This window comes from Malaclemys terrapin, chromosome 17, assembly GCF_027887155.1.
Source record: "Malaclemys terrapin pileata isolate rMalTer1 chromosome 17, rMalTer1.hap1, whole genome shotgun sequence".
NCBI classification, from domain to species: domain Eukaryota; kingdom Metazoa; phylum Chordata; order Testudines; family Emydidae; genus Malaclemys; species Malaclemys terrapin.
The window spans coordinates 20,141,594-20,162,146 of NC_071521.1; positions in this window are offsets into that span (position 1 = coordinate 20,141,594).

Genomic DNA, 20,553 nt, shown 5'->3' on the forward strand with positions numbered 1-20,553 from the left:
CTGATGACGCTGATTAAAAAAAGAATGCATTAATTAAATTTTGACTGAGCTCCTTGGGGGAGAATTGTATTTCTCCTGCTCTGTTTTACCCGCATTCTGCATATATTTCATGTTACAGCAGTCTTGCATGAAGACCCAGCACATGTTCATTTTAAGAACACTTTCACTGCAGAATTGACAAAACGCAAAGAAGGTACCAATGTGAGATTTCTAAAGATAGCTGCAACCCTCAACCCAAGGTTTAAGAATCTGAAGTGCCTTCCAAAATCTGAAAGGGACGAGGCGTGGAGCATTTTTTCAGAAGTCTTAAAAGAGCAACATTCTGATGTGGAAACTACAGAACTTGAACCATCAAAAAAGAAAAAAAACCTTCTGCTGGTGACATCTGACTCAGATGATGAAAGTGAACATGCATCAGTCCACTGCTTTGGATTGTTATTGAGCAGAACCCCTCATCAGCATGGACGCAAGTCCTCTGGAATGATGCTTGAAGCATGAAGGGACATATGAATCTTTAGCGCATCTGGCACGTAAATATCTTGTGACGCCGGCTACAACAATGCCATGCAAATGCCTGTTCTCGCTTTCAGGTGACAGTGTAAACAAGAAGTGGGCAGCATTATCTCCTCCAAATATAAACAAACTTGTTTGTCTGAGTGATTGGCTGACCAAGAAGTAGGACTGAGTGGACTTGTAGGCTCTAAAATTTTACTTTGTTTTATTTTTGAATACAGTTATTTTTTGTACATAATTCTATATTTGTAAGTTCAACTTTCATGATTAAGAGATTGCACTACAGTACTTGTATGAGGTGAACTGAAAAATACTCTTTTTTGTTTTTTTTACAGCACAAATATTTGTAATCAAAACTAAAGTGAGCACTGTACACAGTGTTCTGTGTTGTAATTGAAATCAATATATTTGAAAATGTAGAAACATCCAAAAATATTTAAATAAATGGTATTCTATTATTAGCAGGGCAATTAATCACGCGATTAATCGTGATTTTTTTAAATTGTGTGATTAATTTTTAATCGCTTAACAGCCCTACTTTAATAATGGGGAAAAAACTACAAATATTATGCTGACGGGCATTGTTTATGGAAGATTATGTAAGGTTCTGAGTAGACGTTAACATACAGGAGGAAGCGGTGATATGGAAACGTAACCGAGATTGTATCTTTTGTCCACTCTGTGTTATGGGCTTTGTTCTTTCTTTTGTTAAACTCTGACACATTTGAGAATCATTGACACAGTCCATGCTGTGCCTGGGTAAGCGAAGTGAGCTCAGCGCCACCTTCTGTTAAAAAGTGGAAACTCTTCAAAAATAAGAATATTAAGAAATGAGAAAAAAAAATGTTCACAGATATTTATTGCATTTAGAAAGGAATTCATTTATTAGCTTTCCCCGAATATCATGATGAATGAGTTTACTCTCAGGAACATTCAGAAAGGGATTGTGAGTGAATATTCACTGAAAACCACTTTACAATGTGTACTTGTGTAACCTACTGGTGAGTGTGTGATACAGGTCCCTCTCCATGCCCAACCCACAGAGGATAGGAGTCTGTTACAACAGCGGCTGGGGAGCCTTGGCTCATTAGTTCAAGCTATAGCAGCTCATGTTGTTAGCTCTGGAGGTCCCTGTTTCAGTCCCGGGTGTGTTGGCCTGGATTGCAGCCTTCACACTTGCAGTGGAAGCCTCATTCTCCAAGTTATGTTCATGAGATATGTATTTCCATTTAGATCATTTCCCACCTCCCATCTCTCTGCACTGATCAGTTACATATCACATCGCTATGGTTAAAGTTCCTTAACTATCCACCTTTCTAATCCTCCAGCAGCAGAGAATTGTTCTCAGTGTCATTGTGCAGAAGTTCAACAGCCCCCGGATGAGTTCAGTGCGGTAATTTGCTTAGGGACTGGGTGGCAACAACAAAAAAGATCCAATACAGGGAGGCTTGTTGCTCCTATGAACATTGCGGCCAGACACAGGTGGGGACAAGATTTTTACTTCCTGCTCTTAGGATGAGCAGGCCAGGGGACAACATTATGAACTCCAACAGTGAGTAACACAATTGGTTAATCCGTCCCTCAGTCAGTCAACAGCGACCCCTGAGATTCTCAGATTCTAGCCCCTCACAGCCTCAGGCCAGTAAATGAGGAGACATTGATTCAACCAGAAATCCCCTCAGCCTCTTTAAGTGCATCTTCTCTTTGGTCATCGTGACCTTTGACTTGACTATCCCCATTTGCCCTTTCACTAATTTCCCTGGAAAGTCCAGCCCTTCCAATGTATTTGGCATTACCTTCACACTGTTGTTCATCAGGCAGTTAGCATGCTCAGGTAACAAGCCCAAGAGAGCCTTTAATGATCCATTCTGTATGGGAAACCCAATTTTGTATGACCCAAGAACTCCCTAATGCCAACTGGCAAGGGCATTACAAAAATATCTTGATTCTGGTACGTACATTCTGGTAGGCCAGAGAATGTCATATGAGGTCTTCAAGGAAAACCAGGATCACACTGGTCATTAATATCATTGTGAAAGGTATGTGCAGACACTATATAAGGAGTTAGGTATATATACTGAAAATATGTTTTTAAAGTCTGTATCAAGGCATTAGTCTCTAGCAGAGGTGGAGAACAGGTTTTCTTCCAGACAGAAGGTCAGTAATGTGTCTTTCTGTTGGGATGTAAATTGAGCATTGTATGCTAAGACAATGGATGCCTATTTACATACAAAGTCAGATGTTATCGAAGAGATGTGAAGTCAACAGGAAAGCACCCCACAGGAAAAACAAGCCATGGGTGGTTACCCTGTCTCTGAGGACCACAACATTCCCCACCAAGAGTCATTCTCCCCTGCTTACCCCCAATGGCGGTTGACCAAGCTTCCTCAGGGATCTCCTCAGGCAACACTTTTTCTGGATGCCTCTTGGATTCCTCATGGTTTAAGGCTTCCCTTTTCCTCTTGTGATGTTCTGGTAGCTACTGGGCTGCCTTGCTCAAATACCATCTCTTCCAGGGATCAAGTACAATTAGAGAGCATGCCTGGGATCAGCGCGAGAGCAGGGAATCCGTTCAAGGAAACACTTGCCCACAAGCTGTACAGTAGCATGTCTGCAGTGGTGTCCTGTGATGTGAAGGAGGAATGGGAGGAGAGGCAGATAAGGGGCAAACACTACTTACATGAGGCAAGGAGAGCTGTATAAACCTGGAAAAGGGCTTGGTCAAAATCAGGGGAACCAGAACTCCAAAGGATTCTGGGAGGTTTTAAAACTGAATAAAGTCTAATTTTCAACTTTCTTTGCCAAACCTAATTTACACTTTTCACTTTGCCAGTGAGGATGATGCTTCTAGGAATCTGAGTCAGCCCAGGAGCATTGTTAACAAGTCAAGGAGGTGTAGCCAAGAATAAAAGATATGAAATATATTTCATCCCTGTACCCTAAATATAAGAATGAATGTGGTAACACAGGGCCTACAGCTTAGCCACACAATGTCTTAGGTCTGAAACAGGTTGGCATGACTACCTGACCAAAAGTTAACCCTGTACCAGTAGGGTAAGATTCAGGGCCGGCTCTAACTTTTTTGCCGCCCCAGGCAAAAAAGAAGAAGAGCGCCACCCCGCCGTAACACCCCCCCCCACAAGCGCCACGCCGTCAACCTCCCCACCCCCCAGCTCCGCGTCAGGCCGGGGAAGCCAAACCCCCGCCCCCCCTCGAGCGCCACGCTAGGCCGCCCAAACCCCCGCAGTGCCGGGCCAGGCTGGGCCACCCAAGCCCCCGCCCCTAGCGCCCCGCCACCAAAACACCCCCTGCGCTACCCGGCCGAAACAAAAAAAAATACCCTTGAGCACCGCCCCACCGAACAAAAAAAAAAAAAAACAAAAACACCGTGAGCGCCCCCCGCCACCCCAACATTGGCCGCCCCTTTTAAGGTGCCGCCCCAAGCATGTGGTTGGTCGGCTGGTGCCTGGAGCCGGCCCTGGTATGATTACTGTAAAAGATGTGTTAAGTGCTGATGTTCTGGAAACTATGAAGCAATAGACTGGAAAATATGCCGCAATGTGCTAATTAATACCACTATATGCCAGTAGTAACATTTTATGGGGATTCTATAATAACCTCAAGTTTCTATGCTAACTCATTGACACAGATGTTAATGAGAATAGGTGGAACTAAGGGGATAGCCCATGAAAAATGGGGCACCCCTAAATTAGTGGGGTGTGAAACTATGGATAAGGAAAAAGGGATTGGAACCCTTATGCAAAGTAATGCACATTGGGAAACATAATCCCAACTATACATATAAAATGATGGGGTCTAAATTAGCTGTTACCACTCAAGAAAGAGATCTTGGAGTCATCGTAGATAGTTCTCTGAAAACATCCATTCAATGTGCAGCGGCAGTCAAAAAAAAAAGAACAGAATGTTGGGAATCATTAAGAAAGGGCTTAACACGGCTGCTACTCTGAAACCTGTCATTAAGAAAGGGATAGATAATAAGACAGAAAATATCATATTGCCCCTATATAAATCCATGGTACACCCACATCTTGAATACTGCGTGCAGATGTGGTCACCCCATCTCGAAAAAGATATATTGGACTTGGAAAGGGTTCCAAAAAGGGCAATAAATATGATTGGGGTATGGAACGGCTTCCATATGAGGAGAGGTTAAGAAGACTGGGACTTTTCGACTTGGAAAAGAGACAACTAAGGGGGCATATGATTGAGGTCTATAAAATCATGACTGGTGTGGAGAAAATAAATAAGGAAGTGTTATTTACTCCTTCCCATAATACAAAAACTAGGGGTCACCAAATGAAATTAATAGGCAGCAGGTTTAAAAAAAAAACAAAAGGAAGTATTTCTTCACACAACGCACAGTCAACCTGTGGAACTCCTTGCCAGAGGATGTTGTGAAGGCCAAGACTATAACAGGGTTCAAAAAAGAACTAGATAAGCTCATGGAGGCTATTAGCCAGGATGGGAAGGAATGGTGTCCCTAGCCTCTGTTTGCCAGACAGGGGATGGATCACTTGATGATTTCCTGTTCTGTTCATTCCTTCTGGGGCACCTGGCATTGGCCACTGTCGGTAGACAGGATACTGAGCTAGATGGACCTTTGCTCTGACCCAGTATGGCCATTCTTATGTGTATGTATGAGCCTTAGTAGGCTTGAGCATAACTCAGGATAAGAAAGTGTTGCCTGGCCTGTGTGCTGTGGAGGAAACATGCCCGGAAAGATGCCAGGATGACACCCACAAGTGATGATGATGAGAAAGATAATAACAAACTCCATGGTCCCCCAGCAGGAGATGCAAGTGATGCCAGCCATAGTTCGAAGTGTTTAGCCCTCTCTCTCTCTCTGCTATTGTATTTCAGTGTTTGTGGGATTATTTACCTGCTAAGTGGATTTGTTAATAAAGGGACGTGATTAAATTGCAATTGTTTCTTGTGTGCTTCTAGGGTTTCATTCTAATGACATTGAGAATAATTTTCCTGATGCTGTAGCCATCAGGACACCAAACCCTTACGGACCACTGGGGTCTAAGAGATCAATATTAATCAACCAATCACCAATTCATCAGTAAAGCTAGAGAGGCGGGGAAAAGCAAAGGGATAATAACTGGAAAATGTCCTCATTGTCCAGGACTCTTGAGGAAAATGTGAGAAGAGGTTCCCTTGTCAGACTGGATGAGCTGATAAAGGTGTTTGAGTGTAAAACATCCTATTTTCCCTCATGCTTTTAACTTTTGTGATGAGATGTACCAACCCTGCAGTGGTGAAGCGAGGGTTAAAGAACTGATCTGGGCCCAAGAGGCCACGCCCCCTCACCACTGCTGGGCATGCTCCCCGTGGAGAGAGCATTTAAAAGACAGCAATTCAACTCAGTCTGGGCTGATGGTGGAGGAAAGCAGCAGAGTACAGCAGACTCCTTCTGGGAAGCCACCAGGGCTCCACTCTGCCAGGACCGAGCCTCACAGACAAGTCGCTGGAAGCCTGATGACTGCGGGAGCAGAAGGTGATAACTTGCTGTGGCTAGTGGAAGAGACTTCAGAGACGGATCAGAGGGGAACAAGGTGAGGACCCCAAGTCTGACTCATGACAATGGCAGAGGGACTGGAACAAGGGTAAGAAGTGACCCAGGGAGCACACTTAGGGGTATCGGGCCCTGAGCCCTGTGTGAGGGTTGATCAGAGCCTGGTGGATAGGTTGGGCCAGGTTTCCCCTACCAACCCCTGCACTCTTGCCAGTAGGCGACACTATCTTGAACTATAGCTGTTAGGCAAAGTGGCCCTTGGACTCTTGCCGGTGGGCAGCAGCATCTTAAATCATAGCTGCTATGCGAGGCGACCTCTGGACTCTCACCAGTGGGTGACACTCCCCTGAACCCCTGTAACTACAAGGTAAATTGACCCGTGGACTCTCGCTATGAGGCATGACTCTCCGGAGTATCGCCATTACGTGGTACTGCCGCTGCCAGCACAGAGCACACAGCCAACCCCTGACACCTCTGCAGCAGGTGTGTTTGAGTGAGGGCCTGCCTGAGATATAGGTCTGGATTTTCACCTCACACTGGTGTAAGTCAGGAGTAACTGTCAATATCAAAACAATTACTAGTGCTGGTTGGAAATGTTAGGTTTTTGTTTGTTTGTTTGTTTGTTTTTTAACAGAATCTGACTTTTCGGTTAAATGGAAATTTTGGTGGAAATATTTCCGTTTCTTCAGAATTGTCTTTTTTTGTCAAATCCCAAAACCAAAGTTTTTCCTTTGTTCAATTTCAGTTTTTGTGTTTTTGATGAAAATATGACAATTTTCAAGGAAAATTCAACATTTTTGAGTGGACAAAATAATTTCTCAACCCGCTCTAGACATTACACTGGTGGGAGGGAAGAACAAGTAAATACAATATACTCAAGACTGTATTTTTGTCCTGTGTTTTTGATGCCCTCATCATACTCCAGGTACAATAAACATGGGTGAGTTTGTCTACACGTTAGGGGTTTTTTCCTCACAGCACAAGCATGAGAGAACTATTTTTCTGCATCTGTACTGACCACATGTCTAGAAATGAACCAAAGCCTGAGTATTGTTTGAAGAATCACTGTACTTCCAAAGGGCCCATCTTTTGGATAAGACAAAAACCAGAGGCCCTGGTAGCTCGTGTTGAGTAAATGACTCCCTGGCGCCTTCCTAAAGCACAGAATATTTATCCCTGGCACCCTGGCCAAATTCATACTTGGCCAACTCCATTCTGCAGTCTGAATCCCACCCCGCAAAGTTCCAAGAGAAGCTATTTTTCCTTCTTCCCCTCATATACTTGCACTTCCACAAAAATACCTGTGGAAGGGGGGAAATTTACTGCAAAAATGCTGGGGCTTCTGAAGGAGATTAGTTCATCTATGTTGTCCCCATGGCAAGTGGGACTTACAACGGTGTGGTGTAGGCAAGGTTCATGGTCTGAAATCTTAAAGTCTGAGGTGTCACCTCATTTGGCTGAAGGACAAGGCCTTCCTGGTTTAGTTACCTCATGTATAGAGCTCCCTTTGTGTGCCCCAGAATCCCTCAGTATCTCTCTTCAGGGGTCAGTTATTTGGTGTCCTGCTTTCCATGCCTTATTACTGCAGTTCTGTTAATGATCCTTCACACAGACACATCTGAATGAAACCTTAACTCCCATCAGTGTTAATGGGAGTCTTTCCATTTACCTCAGTCAGAGTTTGATCAGGATCTAAAAGAAAAAAGTCCCTGAAGCCAACCCTTAAAGAGAACTCAGGAAGATACGGGCTCCTACTCCATTGACAGTTATGCAAGAATCTTAGAGGTGACACAATCTGATGTTTACACACTTTTAAAGACGGGAAACTTTCCATCCAACAGTGCGAAGGAGAAACAGCTGGGTAGTAGGAGCCAGTGAATGGAGCCTGATGGCAGTCCAGAAGCAAAGTGTATTGCATTTTTGAAATATAGTTTAAGAAAAAAGAAAACCCCACTCACAGGGCTGAGATGCTAACACAGCAACAAGGAGTAGAAGACGAGCAGAGCTGCCATTGTGGAGACAAGCCCCAGCCCTGGGGAGAGCTGCCCAGCAAACCCTCTGTCTAGCAGCAGCAGTTTGAGAGGCTGAGGACACCTGCCCAGGTGAGCGAGAGACAAACTTGCTAGCTGGATCTGACTAATCCCCATGTTTTAAATACATTTTGGAGCAGGACTCTCAGACCCACTGTGTAACAAACCCCTGCTTAGCCCCTGATTCAGCAAAGCACTTAATCAAGTGCTTGTGTTTAAACATGTGCCTAAGTCCCATTGAAGTCAAGAGGGTCAGGGGCCAGGAGCCACCCATTAGCACAGCCCTATGGAGTACCATCCTCACTGTTCCAGGCTGGTGGCTCTGTCAGACCGGCTCACTGATCTTAAAGGGACTGCAGAGCTGAGCTGCTGCAGAAGAAAGGCATCCCGCTTTCCTTGACAGGGTGGTGGAGCCTCGTCTGCGGCCTGCACTCCCCAGAGCCATGGATGGTATCTAGAATTACCGGCCTGTCCCAGAGCACGCTGAAGTCAATAGCAAGGCTCCCATTGTCTTCAACAGGCTACGGAGCAGGCTCTATTCTCCTACCTGCTTTTGAGAATTGTCTCACTCCTTCAATCTCGTGGCCTCCCTTTCCTCTTTCCTCTTTCCTCTTCACACTTTGTGGCACACGGTTTCCATGTATCTTGGTCCTTTAAAGCTCAGTATTACCCTGCTGTGAGCATGGATTTCTCTGCACATTGGTCTCCTCTCCATTTCTAAAACATTCCCCCCCATCCCTGCTGAACTGGGCCCATCTGGTGGCTACATGGAACATTGACGATCATTTTAAATATCCACCTGATGCTTAAATGGAAGAGACTCGTTTAACTGGAAAATAAGTTCCAAAGAGACAGATGCACAAGTTTACATGTTTCTTGGAAACATTCCCGATCCAAAGCTCTTTACAAAATACTTTCATTATTCATTCCTTTCTTCCGACAGACGGGGGGATGCGGATGGAAATCGGTATCTGCTGAACTGCAGGGCTCTCCCAGGAACCGCAGCGGCGAACTGCAGAATGTGGGGCTGCCACTCCCAGGAGCCAGCACCCTGTGCCAGCAGCTCCTCCACCCCCAGCCCTGCCCCCAGCCCTGTCCTCCAGTAGGGCTGTCCAGACCCCAGACAGGAGATGCAGCCGTGTGGACGGGCTGGGCGTGGTACGGAGGAGCTGGCAGCACAGGGCGCTGGCTCCTGGGAGCAGCAGCCCCCCTTCTGCTCCTTTCGCCGCTGCGGTTCCTGGGAGAGCCCTGCGGTTTCTATCCTCGAATATAAATTTGCATCCCCGCAGGATTCTAGTCATGGAACATTTTTTGTGAGGGGGCAGGGCAGGGCTGGCGGGGTCAGTACCGTACCGGTAACAGTTAAAATCTACTTGCACCACTGCACGTGATGTACATTGGTGGATCCAGCTCAATTTAGATGAATGGGGATTTTTTTATATAAGAGGGTTCGGTATATATAAGAGGGGGGAGGGATAGCTCAGTGGTTTGAGCATTGGCCTGCTAAACCCAGGGTTGTGAGCTCAGTCCTTGAGGTGGCCACTTAGGGATCTGGGGCAAAATCAGTACTTGGTCCTGCTAGTGAAGGCAGGGGGCTGGACTCGATGACCTTTCAAGGTCCCTTCCAGTTCTAGGAGATGGGATATCTCCATTATTTATAATATTATTATTTTATTATTATAAACAGGCGTCTTCGCTATCTCTTCTTTCCATTATCCATTTGCTTGTACATTGCCTCCGTGATACTTCTGCACAGCACATATATACAATGTGTAGCTCAGAAGAGCCTCCATTCTCCTAATGGGCCAGTAGGTTACTCCAGTCCAGCTGCATCTTTCCCATTTTCTTCCAATCGGGAGAAAAAGGTGATAATGGGCCCCTGCACCAAAAGGTGAGAGACCTCTGCTAATACTTCTCACTGCAGACTCTGCGCCTGCTTTTGTGGTGCCATTCGCTGCAATGGAGAGACGATGAGAGCAGTAGCTGAGAACAATCATGATACAGCGAGTGGTTTTTAAAGATTCCCTGACAGCTAGATGAAATTTCTGTAAATTCTGACTTCTTGATGCACATTTCCAATGTACAGAACAGGGATCTTCAGTTATTCCATAGGTTAGACTGTATAGCTCCTGTAGATCTCTATTTGGGGCAGGGATCATCTTCTTGTTCTGTGTTTGTACAGCACCTAGCACATTGGGGTCCTGTCCATGTCCGTCTCCTAGGCACTACTTCAATACACTATTATTATACAAGTTAAAGGGCAGATCCGTATTACATACTACAGCTGGTAAAATATTTTAAAAACCCAGATCATCATTCGACTGTTCTTCACATTTCATTCATCCAATTAAAGATCAGAAACAATATCATGTGACTTGACGTGACCAGCCGTCACAGCATAAATAACAAATAATAAAATTGAATGATCTGTCACCTGACAATTGTTTCAAACTACTCACTGAATCCCTTACAAAGAACAAATCCATGTGTAGAAATTAGGATTGCTAGGCAACAGATTTAGACACCAAATAATTTATTAAATTCGTAACAAATACATCGCCCAGATCAATTACATACTCTATCTTCTGTGCCAGGTTCATGCTTTGGCGTGACTGACAGTATATTTATAATGGAGTTTTGATGAGGAATTGGAGTATTTTCTTCTAACGGTGCATAATTAAAACCAATAACTGAACTGGGCAATCTGATCGGGGTGTGATCATCTAGTGAAACAAGGATATGAACCTGTGCTCTTTCTTTAGGGAATAAAGGAAACATGGGGAACTGAAGCCAAGTACTTATCCACAGCATAGGTCCAGCACAGGCAGCAGCAATGCAAGCTTCCATACATTGCTTAGCCAATATGTCCCAGACCAGTGCTGGAAAGAGCTCCCTGGAGGGATCAGAGGAGTCTTGTTACATTTTTCACACGTACAAAGAGCAACCATACACTTTCCATCCACGTGTTTTTGATTTTAAAGATTGGGGGGTAGGGGACAACCAAACAAGAAAGAACAAAAGTTAAGTCTCCCTCAGAGAGCACAGTGTATGCATCTCCTCTGTAACATGCTGCATCATGTCCGCCTCACAAAATGGCAGCTGCCCCTGAAGCGCTCAGAATCCAAAGCATCACAGTTACAAAGCTACATGCATCAGTCCTTTCCCTGGCTGTTAAGACTGGCCTGAAGAGTGCCAATTCTGGTGGTTGTTTTGCAATATACCCGTCCACTAGGAACTGCACGGAGACCCAACAGCCCATTTTGCATAAGCTGGAATTTGTTTCCTTTTTGAATCATTACTACGTAGTATACACAATAAACCTGCGCGGAATTTGCTTGCCCGCAATATTGAGTGCTCTATTTCTGTAATAATTTCAGTTTTAAGAGACAGAATTAATCTAACTGTGCTGCAAGAAACTGGCTAATGTGCACGTGTACCGCTGCCCCCTAGTGGCTCAAGGCCTACAGAAGATAAAAGCTTTTCCACTGCTAACGAGTAAGCCCATTTTCCCTTATCTCAAGTACTTGTGCAGACAGCAGTCTTGTGTTCTGTGTCTGGTGCCTCCAGCTTGTGCTTCAGCAGATGACTGTGACGTGTACATATGCCACTACGAATTCAGTACAGGACTGGTATGGAGTAACAAATGCTGCAACATCTGGAATAATAGCAGACGTAACATTTTGACAACAGACATTTCATTATTTGGGAATGAATCTGACCTAACAGTTATAATTAGGGTTGGAACCGGATTAGATTTTTATCAGTAAATATCCGCAAATATCAATTTCAATGTACACACACAAACTGACCAATATTCCGGTCAATCAGCATCAAAATGTACAGACAGGAAAAGTGCTGCTTGAGAACTTACCAGTTTGCTTTAAGGATATTTACTGTGTATGTTTTGACAGTTTGTGTTTTAGCCTTTATAAAGCTTTAACTTTTTGAATCTCAACATCCCTGGTCATTAAATAATTATTGTCTAACCCTCCCCAAAATCTCCTACAACTGAACATTTAAATTGATAAAAACAATGCTTAAAACAAACACCAAATAAATACATGTCAAAATTATAAGAAAATAAAAATTGAATTCTGCCCAGCCTAATTATAGTGTAAAAAGTAAACAGAGAACTCTATTTCTAACCCATTTAAGGTCAATTTAACTCCTCTGCTCTACAGTTCCCATGTGGGGAGCTAGGAATCCTAGGGGAAGTTTTTTCCTGACTTGGTTCTTTTTCTAGCTGCACATGTTAAGGCCGTGCAACCTGATTTTCAGAGGTCCTGAGCGCCTACAACTCCTGCTGCAATGAAAGGGCATTGTGTGCACTGAGCACTTGCGAAATCCTGTCCATTTCTCTTTTGCAGTCCAAATACACTTTAGGGCGCCTGGCTTTATACATTCAAGTTGGGGGGGTGGCCTAAATATCTCTCTCCTAGCATGTTATAAAAGGGTATGTGCACACCAGCTCTGCAGGTCAGCCCCACCTTACTTTGCCCCAATTGGGGCATTAAAATATTCCCTATAAAGGATCTAAGTCAGTAGAAGCCAAAACAAACCCATCAAAGTAAGCATGGCTCCTTTAATAAGATTTCGGGGAAGGAGCAATTACTACAAACTGTTCATGAGGATCCTAGTTCAGGTCTCCCAATCAAAGTCTCTGAATCTGGCCAGGTTAGTCTTCCTGAACCAGAAAAAGAGCTCACCATCTCTTGTAGACTGGATACCTTTTCAGCCTCTCTCCTCGGCCTCTCTGGCTTTGCAGGTTTCCCCAGGTCTCCTTGTTACACCTGCTCCTTCTGAGCCCACTAATCCTTAATGACAGCCCAGCTAGATAGAGAGTATCTGCACCCTCATCAGCTGCAGCTGGTACATGCACAGAGCGGATGGGCCCCAGGCCGCTGGCAAAGGGGCAGTGTCTTGTCTTGTTTAATCTAGTTTCTTTTGTTTATCAGCTCCAATTACAATGAAAGAAATGCAAAGTAACAATTCTTCAGGCAAACACAGCCCGACAAACATGCCCTTAGAGTTCCTTCAAGACACAAATCTAGACCATAGAGCCCTTCTAATTTGTCCAAATTAAATTCACACCATCGCACGCAGTCTCTCCCTGTTGCTCAGAGGAGGTACAGAGGCAATCTCTGCTGGCATTTACACTGGTGTAAAGCTGGAATTACTCTGTGGAAGTCAGTGGAATTAGCCCACGTTTACAGCAGTGTAACTATGAGCAGCATTTGACCCTTAGCATCTGATGGTGGTATCGAGTTCTCACACTGCTAGGACTTTTACTGATACAACATACGCTACAGAAAATACACAGGTCAATTTTCATTTGGCTTGTGTTCAGTGGGGCAGGGAGGCAGGGTGACCAGTCAGAAAGGGGCCCTGGCGGCTCTGGTCAGCACCGCCGACTGGGCTGTAAAAAGTCCGGTTGGCGGTGCTGTGGAGCTGAGGCAGGCGAGTCCCTACCTGTCCTGGGGCACCGCGCTGTGCCCCGGAAGCAGGTCCGGCTCCTAGGTGGGGGGCCCATGAGACTCCACGCGCTGCCCCCGCCCTGAGCACCAGCTCTGCACTCCCATTGGCCTGCGGGCGAGAGCAGCACGCGCTGTGGAGCCAACTGCCCCCCCGGCCTGCCACGTAGGAGCCGGACCTGCTGGCTGCTTCCAGGGCGCAGCGCGGTGCCCCAGGACAGGTAGAAAGTAGCCGCCTTAGCCCCGCTGCACCATAACCCCGCCTGAGGTAAGCCCGTACCCCAACCCTGAGTTCCAACTCCCTGCCCCAGCCCTGAGCCCCCCCAAACCCGGAACCCCCTCCTGCACCCCAAACCCCTCATCCCCAGCCCCGCCCCAGAGCCTGCACCCCCAGCTGGAGCCCTCGCCCCCTCCCACACCCCAACTCCCTACCCCAGCCCAGAGCCCCCTCCCACACCCTAAACCCCTCATTTCTGGCCCCACCCTGGAGCTCACACCCCCATTTAGAGCCCTCACCCTCTCCTGCACCCCAAACCCCAGCCCAGTGAAGTGAGTGAGGGTGAGGGAGAGCGAGCCACCAAAGGAGGGGTAATGTAGTAAGTGGGGGGCGGTGCTAGACAGCGGCTGTTTGGGTTTGTGCCAATAGAAAGTTGGCAACCCTACAGGAAGGGCCTTCTGGGACAGGGCTTGGGGTGGCAGGGCATGCTCTGCCCCGTTTAGCATACACACACACTCCCCTCCAACCCATGGCTCACTCATGATTCTTGCCCTTGGCAGCAATAATTTGCATGGGAGCTTTTCATGGAGCCACAGACTCCAAATATGGGCCCACATTAGTGCCGTTTCTGCAGTCTCGATATGAGCCGCACCAGTGCTAAATGAGCATCGGGTTTGAATGCTTTCCAGCCAGGCACTGAGATAAAACATTTATATACAGAACTTACAGCTCCGGCAGGAAAGTAAAATACAAGCAACTCCATAGCTTGAAGCTAGTTCTTACGTAGGTTGCGCTCTGAAGAGTGACTCTCAAAATCAGCTCTTCTTTTCCAGCCCACGTCCTCCCTTTGTGCATTCGCAGTCAGATCTGATGGGTTTATTGACCAAAATAATCATCATTACCCATTGCGAGCACTGTGAGCAGTTCAGAGTCAAGGTGGCTATGGGAGAGGGAAATGCAAACTGCTCTTTTCTCATGCATCATCAGCAAAACTTCTAAGCAAGGTCCAACTCCAGTGCCACATTCTGCCCTGTTGCTCCTCTCCAAACGAAGGGAGAATTGAGCCTTCAAAATCTTTATTATTGCTGATGATGGGTGAGCAGCAAAGAACCCCTCACATCCCAGACTGAGGGGGCAGGGCTGGCAGCTCCTGATTTTACTTGCAATCTGAGCTGGAGCAGAGCTGGTTGGGAATTTTTCGACAAGCAGGTTTTCATCAGAAAACGCCAATTTGTCAAAACTGAAAGCGTTTGTGGCTTCAGCTTCATAGAACTGGAAGGGACCTGGAAAGGTCATTGAGTCCAGTCGCCTGCCTTCACAGCAGGACCAAGTATTGTCCCTGACAGATTATTTTGCTCCAGATCCCTAAATGGCCCCCTCAAGGATTGAACTCACAACCTTGGATTTAGAAGGCCAATGCTCAAACCACTGAGCTATCCCTCCCCATCCAGCTGTAAAAAGCATTCGTGGCTTCAGTTTCATCCTGATGCAAAAGGGAAAAATGTCCAAAACTCTCAAATATTCATGGGATCAGAAAATCATTTCCTGCCCCGCTGTAATCTGGAGTCCCTGAGACAATGGTTGTGGGAACGCCACATTGCTACTTTTACAGCCAGTTTATAGATGAGACTCTCCGTTTAAATGGAACTGAGATGGAGTTCACTGCTGCGGACATTAGGAACGTGGGTGGGTATCTGTGACATTCAGTATCGACTCAGGGTATCTGGCATTCTGCAGGCCTGCCTGCTTCTAGTGACATGTTGTAGGTCAGGGGTCGGCAACCTTTCAGAAGTGGTGTGCCGAGTCTTCATTTATTCACTCTAACATAAGGTTTTGCGTGCCAGTCATACATTTTAACGTTTTAGAAGGTCTCTTTCTAGATGTCTATAATATGTAATGAAACTATTGTTGTATGTAACGTAAATAAGGTTTATAAAATGTTTAAGAAGCTTCATTTAAAATTAAATTAAAACACAGAGCCCCCGGACCGGTGGCCAGGACCCGGGCAGTGTGAGTGCCACTGAAAATCAGCTCACATGCCGCCTTCGGCACGCGTGCCATAGGTTGCCTACCCCCGTTGTAGGTTCTTCCCCAATCTTGTTCTTCCCAGGAGGCCGAGGCACCGCTGACAGATCTTTCCCTTGCTGGTGGCTTGTGGATGTTGCCTGATTTCTCCTCCTCCCCCCCGCCCCCTGAAAGTGCAGGGATAAAAACCTCCAGGGTTTTTCTTCTCCCCTCCTCAGAGGTCTCACACTGAAAACTTACCCCGGGAGGAGTTTTTCCATCTAAACCATTGTGGAAAGGGACCATTCCATGCACAAGAACACAACACTACTTACAGCACAGCAGGCTGGGAATGTGGTGCTTTGTTCAGCTAAGTAACAATACAGGGAAACTCCCACTAACTAAAGGGGCAGGAGTGGAGCATGGCTCCATCCCATAATATTCAGTTAACTGCCTTGCTACAAAGCTAAAACAAAAATGTGACCTGTCTCTGCACTGCAGGTTTCCAATTCCAGAGAGGCGGATGAGTGGGTGGGTTTTTTTGCATGACTGGAATTCCTAGAAAGGTTTTGGCAGCTGGCTCTCTGAGTTCTGGGAGGGAACAACAATATTCATGTGTTAACAGCTCATCAGACCCTCGCTGGGTAAGAGAGTCAGCTGGCAGCGAAATCCCTAACCCAGCTGTGAGATTCCACATACGTCTGGGCACCCAGCGTTACTGGACAGCTCAGCTCTGTCTCCATTCCTTCCCCCTGCCCTTCCCTTTTTTCCTGATGGCTCCTTCCTGCCTCTTAAATAGAGCCGGGCTGCCCGAGTGCTACCGGCTTCGGGCAGCCCCCATGCCTCCGGACCCTGCGCCGCCGGAGCCCGGGAGGGGAAGTGCCCGGCCAGGGGCGCAGGGCCCGGAGGCAAGGGGGCTGCCTGAAGCCCAAGTGCTACCGGCTTCACGGTTTGCCGGGCAGCCTCCAGACCCTGCGCCCCCGGCTGGGCGCTTCCCCTCCCGGGCTCCAGCTGCGCTGGGCAAGCACCGGCCGGGGGCGCAGGGTCTGGGGGCTGCCCGGCAAACTGTGAAGCCGGTAGCGCTCGGGCAGCCCTTTTCACGTGGCTGGGAGTGGGAGGGAGGAGGGGGCGGAGTTAGGGCGGGGAAGGGGCGGGGGTGGGGTGGGGAAATGGGCGGGGCCATGGCTAGTGGAGGGTCCTCTTTTTTTTTATTTAATAGATATGGTAACCCTACGTTCTGTTACTTTCTTTGTTGGGCCTGTTCTGTAGCAGGTGACTTCTGGGTACTCTTCTGGCTCGGTCAATGTGTTTCTTCACTTCAGCAGGTGGGTATTGTAGTTTTAAGAACACTTGATAGAGATCTTGTAGGTGTTTGTCTCTGTCTGAGGGATTGGAGCAAATGCGGTTGTATCTTAGAGCTGCGCTGTAGATCAGGGGTCGGCAACCTTTCAGAAGTGCTGTGCCGAGTCTTCATTTATTCACTCTAATTTAAGGTTTCGGGTGCCGGTAATACATTTTAACTTTTTTAGAAGGTCTCTTTCTATAAGTCTATATTATATAACTAAACTATTGTATGTAAAGTAAACAAGGTTTTCAAAATGTTTAAGAAGTGTCATTTAAAATTAAATTAAAATGCTGATCTTATGCCGCCAGCCTGCTCAGCTCACTGCCAGCCTGGGGTTCTGTTCACCTAGGCCGGCAGCGGGCTGATCAGGGCCTGCGGCCAGGACCCCAGACCTGGGGGGGGGTGTTTCAGGGGTCAGGGGGTGTTTCAGGGGTCAGGGCAGAAGGCTGGGGTGTGTGGGGGGGGTTCAGAGATCAGGGCAGAAGGCTGGGGGGTGCAGGGCAGAAGGCTGGGTGTGTGTTGGGGTGTGGGGAGTTCAGGGCAGAGGGCTGGGGTGTGGGGGGGGGTGCAGGGCAGAAGCCTGGGGGTGTGTTGGGTGTGCAGGGTTCAAGGCAGAGGGCTGGGTGTGGGGGTGGTTCAGGGCAGAGAGATGGGGCTGCGGGGCTGCAGGGCAGAAGGCTGGGTGTGTGTTGGGGTTGGGGGGTTCAGGGCAGAGGGTTGTGGGTATGGGGGTGCAGGGCAGAACGCTGAGTGTGGGGGGTTCAGGGCAGACGGATGGGGCTGTGGGGGTGCAGGGCAGAAGGCTGGGTGTGTGTTGGGGTGTGGAGGGGTTCAGGGCAGAGGGGGTGCAGGGTAGAAGGCTGGGTGTGTGTTGGGGTTGGGGGTTCAGGGGAGAAGGGTGGGGGGGTGCAGGGCAGAAGGCTGGGGTGCCCGGCTTGTGGGGGTGCTCCCAGCCCCCTGCCCTGAGCAGCTCAAGGCAGGGGGCTGGAAGGGATATGCCCTGTTCCACCCCCTTCCCGCAGACTCCTTCCCTACCTCTCTCTGCCTCCTCTATGGAGCTGTGTGCATGCTGCCATCAGCTGATCGGGGTAGGGACGGAGAGGGGGAGGGGCAGGAAAGCACCACGCTGGGGGAAGAAGTGGGGGATGGGGGAAGCTTGGCTGCTGCAGGACCAAGCTTCTGCCTCCTGCCCCCGCAGAGGAGAGCAGTGGTCAGGGGGCTGGGGGCCGGGACCGTGGCAGGGAGCTGCGTGCCACTCAAAATTGGCTCGCATGCCGTGTTTGGCACGTATGCTGTAGGTTGCCGACCCCTGCTGTAGACTATGGATCGTGTGATGTGTCCTGGATGAAAGCTGGAGGCATGTAGGTAAGTATAGCGGTCAGTAGGTTTCCGGTATAGGGTGGTGTTTATGTGACCATCGCTTATTAGCACAGTAGTGTCCAGGAAGTGGATTTCTTGTGTGGACTGGTCCAGCCTGAGGTTGATGGTAGGGTGGAAATTGTTGAAATCCTGGTGGAATTCCTCAAGGGCCTCCTTCCCATGGGTCCAGATGATGAAGATGTCATCAACGTAGCGCAAGCAGAGTAGGGGCGTTAGGGGACGAGAGCTGAGGAAGCGTTGTTCTAAGTCAGCCATAAAAATGTTGGCATACCGTGGGGCCATGCGGGTACCCATAGCAGTGCCACTGACTTGAAGGTACACATTGTCCCCAAATGTGAAATAGTTGTGGGTGAGGACAAAGTCACAAAGTTCAGGCACCAGGTTTGCCGTGATATTAATCGGGGATACTGTTCCTGACAGCTTGTAGTCCATCTTTGTGTTGAATGTTGGTGTAGAGGGTTTCTACATCCATAGTGGCTAGGATGGTGTTTTCTGGAAGATCACCAATGGGTTGTAGTTTCCTCAGGAAGTCAGTGGTGTCTTGAAGATACCTAGGACTGCTGGTAGTGTAGGGCCTGAGGAGAGAGTCTACATAGCCAGACAATCCTGCTATCAGGGTGCCAATGCCTGAGATGCTGGGGCATCAAGGATTACCGGGTTTATGGATCTAGGGTAGCAGATAGAATATCCCTGGTTGAGGTTCTAGGGGTGTGAATGTGCAGATTGGTTCCTGTGCTTTTTCAGGGAGTTTCTAATTGATTAGTCTCGTTAGAGTTGGTACAGCAACCCCCATTTTTTCATGAGCTCTCTCTCTCTCTCTCTCTCTCTCTCTCTCTATATATATATATATATAATCTTCCTACTGTATTTTCCACTGCATGCATCTCATGAAGTGGGTTTTAGCCAATGAAAGCTTATGCCCAAATAAATGTGTTAGTCTCTAAGGTGCCACACGTACTCCTGTTCTTTTTGCTGATACAGACTAACACGGCTACCACTCTGAATCCTAATCACTGTGACAGGAAGTCCCAGGAGAGCCTGGCCAGGAGCTGCCCTTGCCTCTTGTTGGTTTACCAGAGGGAGGTGCTGGAGGAGACCAAAGCGGAACGGATGCTACAGATTCAGATCTCTTTAGTGGGGGAACAAAGATTTTTTTCACTGAAGGGGAATGTGAGATTGGGGGACTGAATCTGTGTGTGTGTGTCTCTCTCTCGTTGGAACTATTGATGTATTCTGCTATAATACCTCTGTGCATGTACAAATAAACACTGGGCCAAATTTTAAAGCCTGTACTTAGCTCCCAATCCCCTCCTCCTGTGAGAGGACCCATGGGAGGGGGCTAAAGGGGACAAAAACTCCAGAGGGTTTTAATCCTGCAGATTTCTCTCCAATCACTGAGCCCCACGGATCCCCTAGGAGCCAGTGGATCCCAGGAGATAAGTGGGAGTTCAGGGCTTCCACACCAGCTCTGTACCCTCGGTGGCAGCTCTTCCATGCTCTCCGGCGGTGCAGCTCACAATTTTGCTGGAAAGCAGCCCTGCTGATTTCTTACATACCTCAGTTTTGCTAATTTTTAGGGCAAAATAGGCATGCAGGGCATTCCCAGAAAGGCAGGACCACCAGGTGCCAAAGGTAAAACACAGACTTGTCAGTTTGGGTTGGTGAATGCCTTAGAATCTTGAGTTCAGACAGCGTTTGCAACAATCATCTCCCATGGTCCTTAGGGGGGTCGCTGGGAATAGAGAGAAGACAGGCCATAATGAATATAAAGGGGATTCTTTATTCCAGCTGCTGGACACACACTAGTTCTGGGATTCTCTCAGTCCATCTAGCTCCCAGACAGACGAATACAGCCTGTGTGGATGCACATGCCTAGCGTGTCCACAACCCGTTGGCCACAACAGTGACCCTTCCAGCCTACTGAGCCGTGCTGCTGGGCTCCACTTACAGTTCCATCAAGTCCTCCATGGCCAGAAGGGTGGGGATTAAACCCGGTGCTCGGGGCGGGGGCAGCGCGCGGAGCCAGGTGGGTCCCCCCCGTCTAGGAGCTGGAC